Source organism: Echeneis naucrates, chromosome 11 (assembly GCF_900963305.1).
Source record: "Echeneis naucrates chromosome 11, fEcheNa1.1, whole genome shotgun sequence".
Taxonomy (NCBI): Eukaryota; Metazoa; Chordata; class Actinopteri; order Carangiformes; family Echeneidae; genus Echeneis; species Echeneis naucrates.
This window is the reverse complement of record NC_042521.1, coordinates 2,993,602-3,006,664: the sequence shown is the minus strand read 5'-3', so window position 1 is coordinate 3,006,664 and position 13,063 is coordinate 2,993,602. Positions and strand designations below refer to the sequence as shown.

Genomic DNA, 13,063 nt, shown 5'->3' with positions numbered 1-13,063 from the left:
GTGTTTGCTTTGCAACTCATTATTTCTATTTCTCCTTATAGCCATTGTGACAACAACCAGTCTTGAATCACTCTTTCCTTGTCCTTGTAGACTGAAATAAATGTAGCACTGTAACATTTTAAAAAAGTTTTTTCCTCAAAAAGATTTTCACTGTGGGAGTCTGTAGTGGAGCATTAAAGCCCAAACTTTGGCACTGTAGGTGACTAATATTCATTATTCCTTCCTCTTTTGTTGCTATTTTGATAAATTCCAATCGCAGTGTGGTCTAAAGTAACTGAATAGAGGCAGTTTTTGTGAGACTGTAACTCAGGGCAGCAAAGTGTTTCAGGTAAAATGCTGCCTAGCGAGAGTAAGAGGTGTTTGAGTCCAACCTGGAGATGGTAGTGGACCAAACCTTCAGCCATTATTACAGTCTCACAGGAGGCCATTGTTTCAGGAGCTGCTAGCAGCTGCTCCCAAGCAGAGAAAATGGTGAGCAGAAAACAGCCATGTGTGGGTCACTTCATCGTAATCCAGTCATATGAGTAGTTTTTGACTTTGTTGGAAATCTAACATTAATGCCATTGTTGTCTCTGCTGTCATGAGTTATCGTTTTACCGGCACCGTTATTTTTGAGATTAACTTGGATTGAAGGGTTAGGGTTAGGGTTATGGGGATTATAAATACCTTATTTTGCCTTCTTTCCTTTGCCTCCGTGGAAAAATATGGTCTGTAAATGCAAGTGTGTTTCCTTTATGTCAGTGATGTCTGAGTGTGACATCAATGAAGGGGTGCCATGGTCCGAGACCTCACCTTAGCGAGGGGAAGATGTCGGCACGTGTGTGTTTTTTAGGGAGGTAAAGTTTCAGACTTGTTGGTGTAAAGTAGTTGCCTTGTTTGGATGAGATGGGGTGGGACAGCTGGCTGATGAGCAAGCTGTGTGTTTGGAGATGATGGAGAAAAACAAAGCTGGTGTGTGAAGAGATGAATGAAAGTAAGTGTGTTTGTGTGTCTGGGCAGTTAATTTAGGTCACTTAGCCGTGACTTCTCATTCTCCATTGACCTTTTAATCCACCAGGCTCACTCTGCAAGGGAAAATCCCTCACAGTAAATCAGCAGAGGTACAAAATGAAATCCCACACCAAAACGCACAAAACTTTAACGTCCATGTGACGTCTTTCTTCACCTCGTCTGCCAGTACTCAGTCCGGCGGTCTTCACCTCACATGGACTGCATATTTCATCTGAGACGTAAACGAGTCCTTTACTAACATCCCCCTGACCCCACTGTCAGAACATACTGTTGGTCTGTCTGCAAAGCCACAACACCCTAAATAGGCATAAAACACTCAAATCTGACTGCTCTCGACATCTGAATGAACCCAGTGGTTTGTGTGGATATTCTGTTGGCTGTACAGCACATATTTTATCAGGAGTAATTTATGCAGGAAAACAAAATCATGACTTTAATGTGTCAGTCACTATTAATGGCTTAACCAGACTCCAGAGGTGGAACTCCTGCACATGTCCAAGTTCCAAAATGCCCCAAATTAACTCAGATGTCTGACTCAGCTTTTGAATACCAGCAGTTAAAAAGCCAGTGTTGGGTTTTGTTTGTGGTCAGGCATGATAAGGGAAGGCCAAAGTGTCTGTAATACTCTTTTATTAATCTCAGTTAATTTGGTTGCACATTTGACTCTGTACTTTGTGTTTTTGAACTGAGCTGAGTTTTTCTTCTATTCCAAATGCCACCACTCTTTACAGCAGCTACAATACTGAAGTCACTGTTACCTCAAGCTAAAATTTGTTGTTGTTAAATACACGAAGCAAAGAGCTCTGAAGTCATTTCACTTTTATTTAATACCTTTGTACCAAGGAAAAGCGATAAATTGAGACCTGCTCCTACGTCCCACGGCACTGCAGACTTTAACACCACCACATGTAATTAGTTGTGATCGGAGCTGAAAGAAACAAGCAGTTACTTAAAATAAACAGTAGTAGCTTTACATTGTTGTATCATGAGTTACCCGTCTGAACTTTACAGCCTGCCGATCAGGTTACATAAATGTCTGGAAGTTTTTTTTTTTTTTTCTTGTTAAAGCGAAACTGAATGCCAGATTTAGACAGGACAAGTTGGTTAGCAGCCAAATGGGTACATATGAAACCTGTCAACTTTTAACTGTTATTTAAAAAAAAAAAAAAAATTATTGAGAGACAAATAACACTGTGAAAGTTCTGAACTGCAGAGGGAAATCTAGGTTACAGGATCAGTGGACTTCTGAAGGCCATTCCTTATCAACACTCACACATCAACATCTCAGCTTCTGTTGGTGGACGATGTCTCCAGCATCTAGGTCAGTCTGCTGTCCACTGACACACACACACAAGTGCTGAAAGTCTTCCAGTAGCAGCCAGCCAGATGTGTTGGTATGATAAGCCTTCTCTTGTCGTTATCAGCCTAAACCTAGTTGGGTGTGGTTTCATGTTGCCCCCTGAGAGATGAGAGCCCCTCGGTGCTGCTGGGAGGGCTGTAGCGCCCCCCACAGGGTTGAGGCATTGATTAGTTGTAGTGAGGTCAAAGGACAGAAGCACCACACTGTATTATTGGGGTGCGTCATACTTCTGTGATGGGTCAGTCAGACAAATCCACATCTTTTCAGTTTGGCACAGTAGAAGTTGAGTGAGTTGTTTTTTGAGTGTTTTATGCCTATTGAGGGTGTTGTGGCTTTGCAGTTTGTTTGTTTTTTTTTTTGCCTCCATATGTGACTGTCAGGCCTGTTTTGTTCACACTTTAGCACCACCTAACTCCCTGTCTTACACTCTCTAACCACAATCTTCTCCCTCCTCTGGCAGGACTATAATCACACAGCATAGAGCACATTTTGTACATGTAATTACTGTGTAAGTGTGAGAGCGTAGGCGCAGGAACAACGCAGTTAAAAGGAGAAGAGGACTGCTCCTCCTAAAGTGAAATAAAGCCAACATTGAAGGAGATAAGTGCTTTTGTTTTGTAAAGTGAAGCAACACAGCAGCACTGTGACTCAAACCTGCCAAGCAGATTAAAAACTCAAAAAGGAATATCCCATTCGTTCTTGTTTCAAAGAGACATTTAAAAGTCAATATTCTCAAGTTTGAAAGCCTCCATCCTTTTCAAGACTGATTGATTATTTAACAGCAGCCATTTTAAATCCCGTTTAAGGTAACTGATCGTGATCTATATCATCACGTCACGACAATTGTCTTTCCTCTGATTAAAATGCTTTTTTGAAAACTGATGTTGCTTCATTTTTTTGTGGGAAGCTTTTTATTTGCCTGCCTTTTAATTCACGATCTCGTTTCCCTTAATGAATGGAGTTTGGTTTTAATAGACTTTTGTTGGCTCTCTGCAGTTATTGGCCCTTTGTCCTTGTTCACTCCTGAACACTATTGCTTTATCTACCTCCATAATACTGGCCTCTGTTATCTGCTCTCTCACATGAGTGTTAAAAGGTAATTATAGCTAACATTTATCCAGCATTCACATGGTTGGTGTGTGTGTGAGTCCATGTAGGTGTGTTTGCGTGTGTTATGTAAAGTTCACAGATATTCACACCCAACTAAATGTGACACAATTGAATGGACATTTCCCAAAAGATCTATAAATAAAACACATGAAGTCAAACCAAATTATTCATCTTTCTACTTTCTACTTGACTTTACGTTTGAGCAAAAGCTTCTTTCCTCTGAATATATCAGACAGCTGCCAACTCTTAATAATAAAAATAATGTCAAGTTGAATCAGTGGGATAATTTGACAGACAGGTGATAGTATGTCCTATGTCCTGGAATTTAAAAGGAACTTCAATGACTTATTCCATTGTGTGTGAATATATCCATGTCACCCTGTGGTGTCATGCCTTTATTTTATGTTTTATGGCTAGTATCAGCTGCTCTCTCCTCCTGCTTCTATTGTGGGAAGGAACCTTGTCTACTCTGTTCTCTTGCTTCCTGTTTACTTCCTGTTGTCCTCAGACTCTGTCGGGGCCTAGAGGCTCCGCCCTGAGGAGCTCCACTGGCTTTACTTCCTGGAGACGAGTGAGGTCAGCGTGGGAAATGTGCTATCTCAGTGTGATATGGAGCAGGCTGCTTTCAATTCTATAACTTATACTCAGTCAGATTTGAAAGAAGCAAGAAATGATGGCGAGGAGGTGTGTATGTGTGAATGAGAAGGGAAAGAAAAATAAGACTTATCCTGTTGTTCTTTCTTGGTTACTGGAAGAATGTAAACCACATCTGCCATCTTTGCTTTGGCAAATAGTTATTTCCAAGAAAGAAGTTTAGCTTCGATCTATTCTTATAGCTTCTGAAGTTTAAAAGGAGAGCTGTGAATCTGAAGGGGGGACAGCTCCTAAATGAGAGAAGTATTTATCTTCTGTTTGTTTGATTGGTCATGGATAAGCTCAGGTCATTTTAAAAGAGTTCACAAATGCTCTGAGTTTACAGTATAACTGTGTACATCTTCACTTCCTCTTCCTCTTTTTCCCATTTCACTTTCATTGGGTGTTTTTCTCTGCACAACGTGTGGGCTTTGCATGACGTTAAACTCACTCAGTTAGTTTTTGAGTTTATGGGACAGTCTGACCTGAACTGACTTCATCAAGCTTTAATGGATCCATTTGAAAAGGTGCTGTCTGTGTTTTTGTCAACCAGTTCTGTGTTGTTGAAGCCCAGAGGGCCGAGCCAGCAGTCAATACAGACACCAACAGTTACTGCAGATAGAACATCCCTCAGTCTGTCAATACAGTCTGTCAGCTTTCCTCTCCTCTCCTCCCCCTTCTCACTGGACAGCTCTGCTCCTTTCCTGCCCCCTCCCTCTCTGGACACACAGTGGAACAAACTCTTGATACAAACCCCATGTTTTCTTGAAAATGTTCCAAATCCAGTCTTGAAGTCATCTCCCTTAGAGCTCGTTAAAAGCGGATTACTGTCCCTACTTGTAACAGGACTAAGTCTGAACATACCGGACTCCCCCATGAACCTGTGAAATGTCAAGCAATTTAGGCTGCCATTGATCACTTTCCACCTTGTTGTGCCTGTCAGGTGAGATCCATGCTGCTGCACCTGCTCTGCCATGCAGTGAACAAAGCAGTCACACATGCACTTAGCGTGTGTGTGTGTTTGCATGATTTCAGAGCGTGAACACAATGAAAAGATCTCTGCAGAAAGCAAAAAAAGTGAGGGTGAAAGAGAATCCACCGTCTCCCCGATGTCTTGAAATCTTGAAAATAAAATAACACCAGAACATTTTATTTGGGAAGTCTGTGTGGTTGTTGCTGGTGTCCTATGTCAAACAGGCCTTGGTGGTGGAAGGGTTAAAGGTGACCGTGCCCCCTGAATGGAGCAATCATGTGTCATCTTGAGATGTCAGGCTTTTTTTTTTTTTTTTAAAAAAAAGCTAAATAAAAGGAAGGCTCTGACGCTGAGACCTTTAGTTGACTGAATGTAAATGTTGACGTCATGGCAGCCAGGGTCCTGCAGACGCCTCTGACAGCCCCGTAATTACAGCTTTTTCAGAAGTTTGGGTCAAGTGCCCCAATGAAAGGCCAGAGGATGGGATGGTGGTGGTGGTGGGGGTGTTAATTGAGAGGTGTCCATGGTAACAAGAACAGCTGGAGTTAAAATTAAGGGCCTGGTTACCGTGGTTATGCGTTCAGGTCCCCTGTATTTGTGTACACTCTTCACATTCTTTGCCCCTGCCCCTTTCATTCACTCACTTTTTGTCTTTCTCCCCCGGCCTCGTCTTTTCCCATCCACTGACCTCATCGTCTGAGTCCCCCGTCTTCATCTCTCTCACGGCACTGAGGATATGTTGCTTTTTCTCCTTGGCTCTCCTCCTAACCCTCTAACCCTCCTATTCATCCTCTGCTCTGTGTATATGCAGCTAAAAGATGCTAATGTAGTAAGAGACAGAAGAAGTCAGATAGAAGTAAAGTGAGCTGTCTCAGTATTGGGTGGTCCTGGAAAAAATATTGCCACTGTTGGACGAGGAGTTAACTGACCATTTTTCTCCATAGTGCTTCTACAAGTTTCATAGAAACTTGGGCTGAATTTAATTGTTCACTGTTTAGTTTTTAAACAAATCACTTTGTTGATCCCTTGACCTTTTATGTCCCCAATGCAACTTTTGAATTAAGTAAAGTCAACTTCATTTTGTGTTAATGTGCAAATATTTGTGCTGACATGGTGAGCATGGTTAACATAACACCTGCTAAACATCAGCTAACTAGGTAGAACTTTTATTGTGACTACTGTTGTGTTTTAACATGTTAGATGATGTGATGATGATCTCAGAGCACAGCGTGGAGTAGAGCCGCAAAGAACTGCTAACTCATTTAACACATTAAACAGCAACAAAAAGCTAATTCAACATTTTCTGGAAATCCTGCAGTTCTCTTTTTTTCTCCTTTGTTTCTGTTTACCTCCTGCTCATTTTTATTTTTCCTCACCCTTTCACTTACATTTCGTCTGTTCTTGGTTCCTCAAGCACTTTTTTCTTTTAGCTGTCCTGATCTCCTCCTCTCCTCTCAGCCTCTAATCTTGTTTATAACCATCACCCTCACTTTCTTCTGTCATTGTTTTCTGCTTACGTCACTCATTAATCTCAATTAGAAAACATTTTTTTTCCTTCCCTCTCATTAATCTTCTATTCTCTTTCAGTTTCTTTGCCTTTCTCTTCCATTGGCTCTATGTCCTTGCTCATTAACCTGTGATTAACTAAGGCCCTAAAACCAAAGGGGTTTGGATGAGCCTTCTATTTTCTCACGGGGTCATAAATCTATCGCTCTTTCATTCTCCCCTTCTTCCAAAGTTTGCCCCCTCCCTCCTTTCCCACCATCCATCCATGAGATTCTTCTCTCTTCCATCCTGGCTGACAACTCTTCCTCCTCTCCCTCTCTTTCTTCCTACTAGTTTCTCTGGTATAGCAGAGAAATGTGTGTGTATGTGTGTGTGTGTGTGTGTGTGTGTGTGTGTGTGTGTGTATTTGTTTTAATTGATATTTGGAGGACTTGATATGTGAAATTTAAGTCTTGATTGCAGGGTAATGACAGGAAAAGGGTTTTTAAATTGTGTGATTAGATTACCTAGGTGCTCATGCTGAAGTCCACACACACACACACACACAGACATGTCAACATGATCCTTTGCCCTTACCCTGAGGGGGTCTTTGACCGGGCAGTTAAAGCCCTAGAGGTCAACATCACTGTTTTCATGCTGCTTCTGAGTCTGATGGTGTGACACGGGCAGGTCACAGAGGTCATGTGGTTTTCCTTCCAGCCAGGCTCAGTGAGCCTCTGCTGCAGCGACCCGAACCGAACCGAACTTTCATGTAACATCAAATTAGCCGTGATGGGACAGGGGGCTCTCGTCACCAGTACATACAGCACTGCTCCTCTCTGTTCATTTTTAGCCTTGTCATTAAAGGAGTATTGGCAAAGATGAGTTTATTTACTGAATGGTAAAACTGTAAATTGTGTTGAATTCTTTGTAAAATAACCCAGATATCCCCCTAATGTTATACAGTATGATGCCTATTTTTGGTGTGTGTCAGTGTGTCCCAGAGGGAGTAGATCATGGATGGTTTGTTCTTTTCCTTCAGTATGCAGGGTGAGACAGGGGTCAGGGGTAGCAGCACCTTTGGCTCTGGTGTGTGAGTGAATTTTGTTTTGAAACAATTCCTGCTCATTTTTCAGGAATTTCATTTTGTTCTACAAGAAAGGTTGGAAACCAAGTTATTCTTTTGATATTGTTGATTCAGCAGCAGCAGTTTTTTACACCCACTTCAAATATACTTGATTAAAAACCTCTTGTGGCCTTGTGTCTGCCCCAGGCAGAGTGAGAAAAAATGTAAAGAGTCTTTTTCATTCAGCCTGTGTTGAGTGAACAGGTAGGAGCTGTTGTCAGAGGACGCTTTCAAAAGATAAATGTTATCACTGTGAGCTTCCAGTTCAAGCAGGATCTAAGAAACGTTGGCTTTTGCTGACCTCAAGTCTTCAGGTGCCTCAATCTCCCACTTGTCATCTCCTAAGTGATAAAGCACGCCTGTGTTTTGTGTGTTTGCGTGCGTCCTCAAGTCAACTCCTGTTAATCCATCTTGGTTAGTCTTTCTGGGGGTCACACTCCCGTATCCTCTCCTGTTTCATCCCCACCCCTCCTCTTCTCTAATCTCTTAATGGCATTGCAGGGTATCGCTGTCTGTCTGTCTGTCTAACTGGCTGACTGTCTCTGTCTCTGTCTCTCTGAGGGCTCCTGGCTCTCTTCCTGCTTGCTCTTTAGATCACCTCAGTTCCCCTGTCCAAACATATCTAAGTTACTGTAGCTGTCAGCAGCACTGGGAGCTTTTGATATGCTCATCAAACGCTGACAGAAACCACAGCAGATAACAATGGATGCTACACTATACTATAGTAACAAAATACAATACAGTATAACATGTTGGTCCCTCTTTAAAATAATGGGAACAGCAGACCTTTATTAGAATCCAAGTCTTAACTAAATCTCCTGTAAATGTCATGTCGTAGTAAAAGTCTGAAAATCCAGTTTAAGGATGGCAAAGTTTCGGTGAGCTAACCTTAAAAATCTGCTGTGGCGATAACAGGGATGTCAGTGAAGTCTGGATAAGGTCCAGCGATCATAATGCCCAGCGCCTCGCTGTGTCTTGGATCACCAGGTTCACTGCTCATGTCTGTGTGACCTAGCATTGCCAAATCAATTTGTCTGGAAAGTTAGACTGTGTGTGTGTGTGTGTGTGTGTGTGTGTGTGTGTGTGTGTGTGTGTGTGTGTGTGTGTGTGTGTGTGTGTGTGTGTGTGTGTGTGTGTGTGTGTGTGTGTGTGTGTGTGTGTGTGTGTGTGTGTGTGTGCGTGCGTGCGTGCGTGTGTGTGTGTGTGTGTTTGGTTTCATTATTCTGCTTCCTGTACTGGAATTGTAATTACTTTCAAAGTTGGTTGTTGGTGTTGGTGGTAACTTTTAACACCAGTAAATAGAACAAGGTAACCTGACCAAGTTTCGACCTGAGATAAACACCAGCACATTCTGGGTCTGCAGGGAGAATAAACTTTGCTTTGGAGTTTTCAGCTCCATAAGAGAATCCTGCTCCAGCAGTGGACTGGACGCAGAGCGCCCTCCAACTGCAGAGTTTGATACTGCAGTGGACATGAGTTTGAAGTTTGGATTCATTTCAAAGTGGCTCAAACTTCTGCAGCCTGAATGCCACCCATTTATCATTGTGCTGCTAACAGAATTACCTCTCCTTTACTCTCACTGCTTCAGGCATCCGGAATAATTTCACTGCCTGTATATCAGTGGCTGAGCTCCAAACAGTCAGGTGCCTCACTGCGTTGACTGTACTATGGAAATGTTTCATTAAATCATGGACAAGTATTCTCTTGCTCTCACCTACATCCACCTTGTTCCACATTCCTTGTGTGTGCAGTATTATGTCTGAAGCCTCCTGGTACCTCTGCAACAGGTCAGGACTCTGGTGGCCGGCTCAGTTTCCCATCAGGAAGTGTTTCTGCTGCATTTCAGCAGTGGAAAGGTCAGAGGTAACGCAGCTGCCGGGGGAACGTTGTAGGAGGCTGTCGGGCAGTGGTGACGTGTCATGGTCACATCAGAGTAGATGTTTTATTGTCTCGTAAAAGCACCACGTTAATTCTCAACACAAAGCTGCCACAGAGTTGTCAGTGTCCGTGTCATTATATGTAAATACTGCAGACTTTATTCTGCCAGAGCAGAGGAAGAGAGAGGAGATAGCTGTAATTGTTGTTGTAATATGTGGACATGAAAGTGCAAGGTCAGAGGATTCATCATTGTGATGTTTGACTGTCCTTTTCCTCATCCTGCTCCCACTCTTCATCCCCCCTTTGTCAACATATTTATATGCTGTTTCCTCCTGCAGTTGGCATTGTCTCCACACAGCTGGGCCGCTGCCTCACTAACTGTTAAATAGGTTGTTTTTGATATTTCTGCCAAACAAACAGCAATATTTTTTGACACATTGCTTTTGAAGTAATTGAATTTTTCGTATTTTTATGTTCACCAAAACAATTCCATGCATTGTAACCCTAACTGTTAAAATAATATTTTGTAATATCATTACCAAGAACTTTTCACTGACCAGCATTATTTTTATGTCGTTTGGGCAGAAGTGTCTGCCAGGTGAGTGAAAGTAATGACCCTAACCCTAACCCTACTGGACATGCTCACTTTTTATTATTTAGAAGATGAAAGGTGAGAAAACTAAGTAAAATGATCCCAGCTGATTTGGCTGTTCAGCATGTGTGAACATCTTTTGTGTGGCTTGCCTGCAGCACATTTACAAATGCAGATCAGTTTATGGTTCAGCTTATATCTCCCAGTGTGTGAGGAAGAAACTTGTTTGTCACAGGACACAGATGCAGGCACATGGCAGCAACGCTGGGTATTGAGGTCGTGAAGTCTGGGCATATTTCTGCCCTCTATAACGCATTTCCTCCTGCTCTGAGCTGTAGTTGACAGGAGGAAGGCTGGTGTCAGGGTGACCTTGTTGGCGTCTAGACTATCTATGTAAAGGATGCTGATGACTGGGAGACCTGAGCTGTACTGGGGGAGGGAGAGACAGGCTGCTGTTGGACATACAAAAGACGATGTGTGCAAGTGAACGGGGTCATCTTAGAGCCAAGTGGAGCAATATGAGAGAGATCCACATAATTTAACGTGTGAAAGGCAGAAGATGGATCATATTGTGCCAGTACAGTGAAAGCAGAGACAGTTGTGAGTGTGTGCTCATCAATCACAAGAGGTGGTGTGTGTTTTTGTGTCTGTCTTTCTAGTTGTCTCTTTTGGTGTTTGTGTGGAGCAGGGAGTGAGTGTGAGATTTCTCTCTCTGATATCTGAATGAAAAGAGTCATTGACTAACCAACACAAACAGATGATACAAAAACAGGCCTCACAATAACGCTGCAGTTTCTCTCTTCGTCTCCCTTGATGCTTCCCACACTCTTCCATCTTCTTGTTCTTCCACCTCCTTCCGTCGTTCTTCTCCCTCCTATTCTTTGTAGTATGACATCATCCCCAGGCTTTGTTACACCCTGGTTGCATCTTTGCGTTTGTAGCTGCAGTTTCCAGACGCAGCATTTTCTGCAGGGGGGTGGGGGGGTCGGGGTTGTCACTGGAACCCAGACCTCTTGACCCTGAAAAACAACATACATTCATGCAAACACAGCAACAGCCTTCATTCAGCCAGAGTGTTAGGAAGTAATATAACACATTAACATCTTAAATTCAGAGAAGCTCAGTGCAGGTTGTCTATATCTTGGGTGTAGTTGGGAATAGATATGAAAATGTGAACTTAAATGGACTGCTTTGTATATTCACAGGATGCAAAGCTTTTGACAATCCCATGAAACACACCAGAAGTATTTCAGTTAAAAAAGAAATTACCAAATTAAGTGAACAAATAAATATTCAGTCTGTGTTGGACAAAACAAAGTGATCACTGCTGTCGGATATTTTGTTTCAGGGGTTTAATGTGACACTGCTGTCATTGGTTTCAGTGATATGTTTAGCAGCCGAACACACACATGTTGGTCTCTTCTGCCCCACAGTGGCGGCAACACACTACTTACCACAAGAGTCATGCTTGTTGAGCTTTTCATATTGTTTCTGCTCATTCTTTTCTGTGATCCCTCTTTTCTTTCTTAAATATTGTCTTACATTCTGATATATATTTTTAAATTCTTTTCATTCCTAATAACTCCTTTGAATGTTCTGCCACAAGCGTTTTTGTTTGTGTTCATGTTGTATTTGTGTTTGTTTTGCCTATTTTAGCAGAAAGCAATCTGGTAATGAAGTTCTGTTGCTGTAGGAAATTAACAGCTGGCATCAACATCACAGCACCATTACCTCATCTGATCTGGTTTGGTGGTTTTCGGAGAGTAATGGGAAAGAAAGTCATTACTGTTGTGTCCACAGGGACGTGCTTGAATAATTGTTTAGATCCTGCTTGATATTAGATTATATTAGGTCCCTGCTGATCTTAATAATTTGGCTTCAGTACAAATTAAAATTACTCTGACGACTGAAGTTTGGAGGTGAGGTTTTTTCCCCACCAACAGTGCGGAAATGTTGATTGTGGTTGTGTATTGTTTTGTCTACAGGTTGCTAGGACGAAAATGTCAGTGGCTTCTTTTTTTTCCAGAGCTGAGTGGATAACTTCAACACACACACACTCACAACTAAACACACGAACAATTCTTTTCAGGGTGAGAGTAACTTGAAGACCCCCTGGTCTCCAGTCTGCAGCCTGAATCATGCTGAATCATGCTATACTGTCTCTTGTGTCCAGTATGTGTGCACACACACTCACACAAACACACTTATACACACTATCATCATCTCAACTTAACCGTTGGCTCTGTCCAAAGCTTTTGCACTTAGCGTCACAGTCAGCAGACATCATTCAAAGATAGCTGTGAATAAATGTCACAGCCAGGATGCATTGCTCACTCATGGCAACAGTGGTAAACAGACACACACATACACACATGCACAATGACATACACTGTTCACAAACTGCCACCAACATGTGTACAGAGCGACAGACATTATATGCAAGTGCCACATGTATGTATTCAAATACATGTAAAAAATAGTTCTTCTGACATAAATGCAGATATATAGTGACTAATGTGCTAAAAAAATCTACACACAGAGGAAGGTGAATGTGAGCATCTCCTCTGTGGTTTCCTTCAGACAGTATGAGGCAACTACACATGCGCACATATCCGTGTGATTAGTCCTATTTCATGTATTTAATGGGTTTCTAACGGTGCACTGAGCAACGGCTACAGTCTGGTCGCTTGTTTCAGTGGAAAGGAATTCAGTGTGAGTGTCAGAGAGTGAGAGAGATTGAAAGAGAGAGAGGGAGGGAGGGCTTCTGAATGGAGAGAAGGACTCAGAAGTTTTGAGCTGCAGTGGTTTTATGTTGAAAGAAGAGTGATGCTGTACATCGCACAGGAAGAAAGGTTTTTTTTCCTCCAGTCAAAACTGAAGAAGTGAAAGGAGAAA

General features: G+C 42.2%; 1 protein-coding gene across 2 annotated transcripts in view; it reads left to right on the top strand.

The window, feature by feature from the left end:
- Positions 1–13,063, top strand: part of macf1a (microtubule actin crosslinking factor 1a) — a 163,196-nt gene that overhangs the window by 33,236 nt on the left and 116,897 nt on the right. The window lies entirely within an intron of this gene.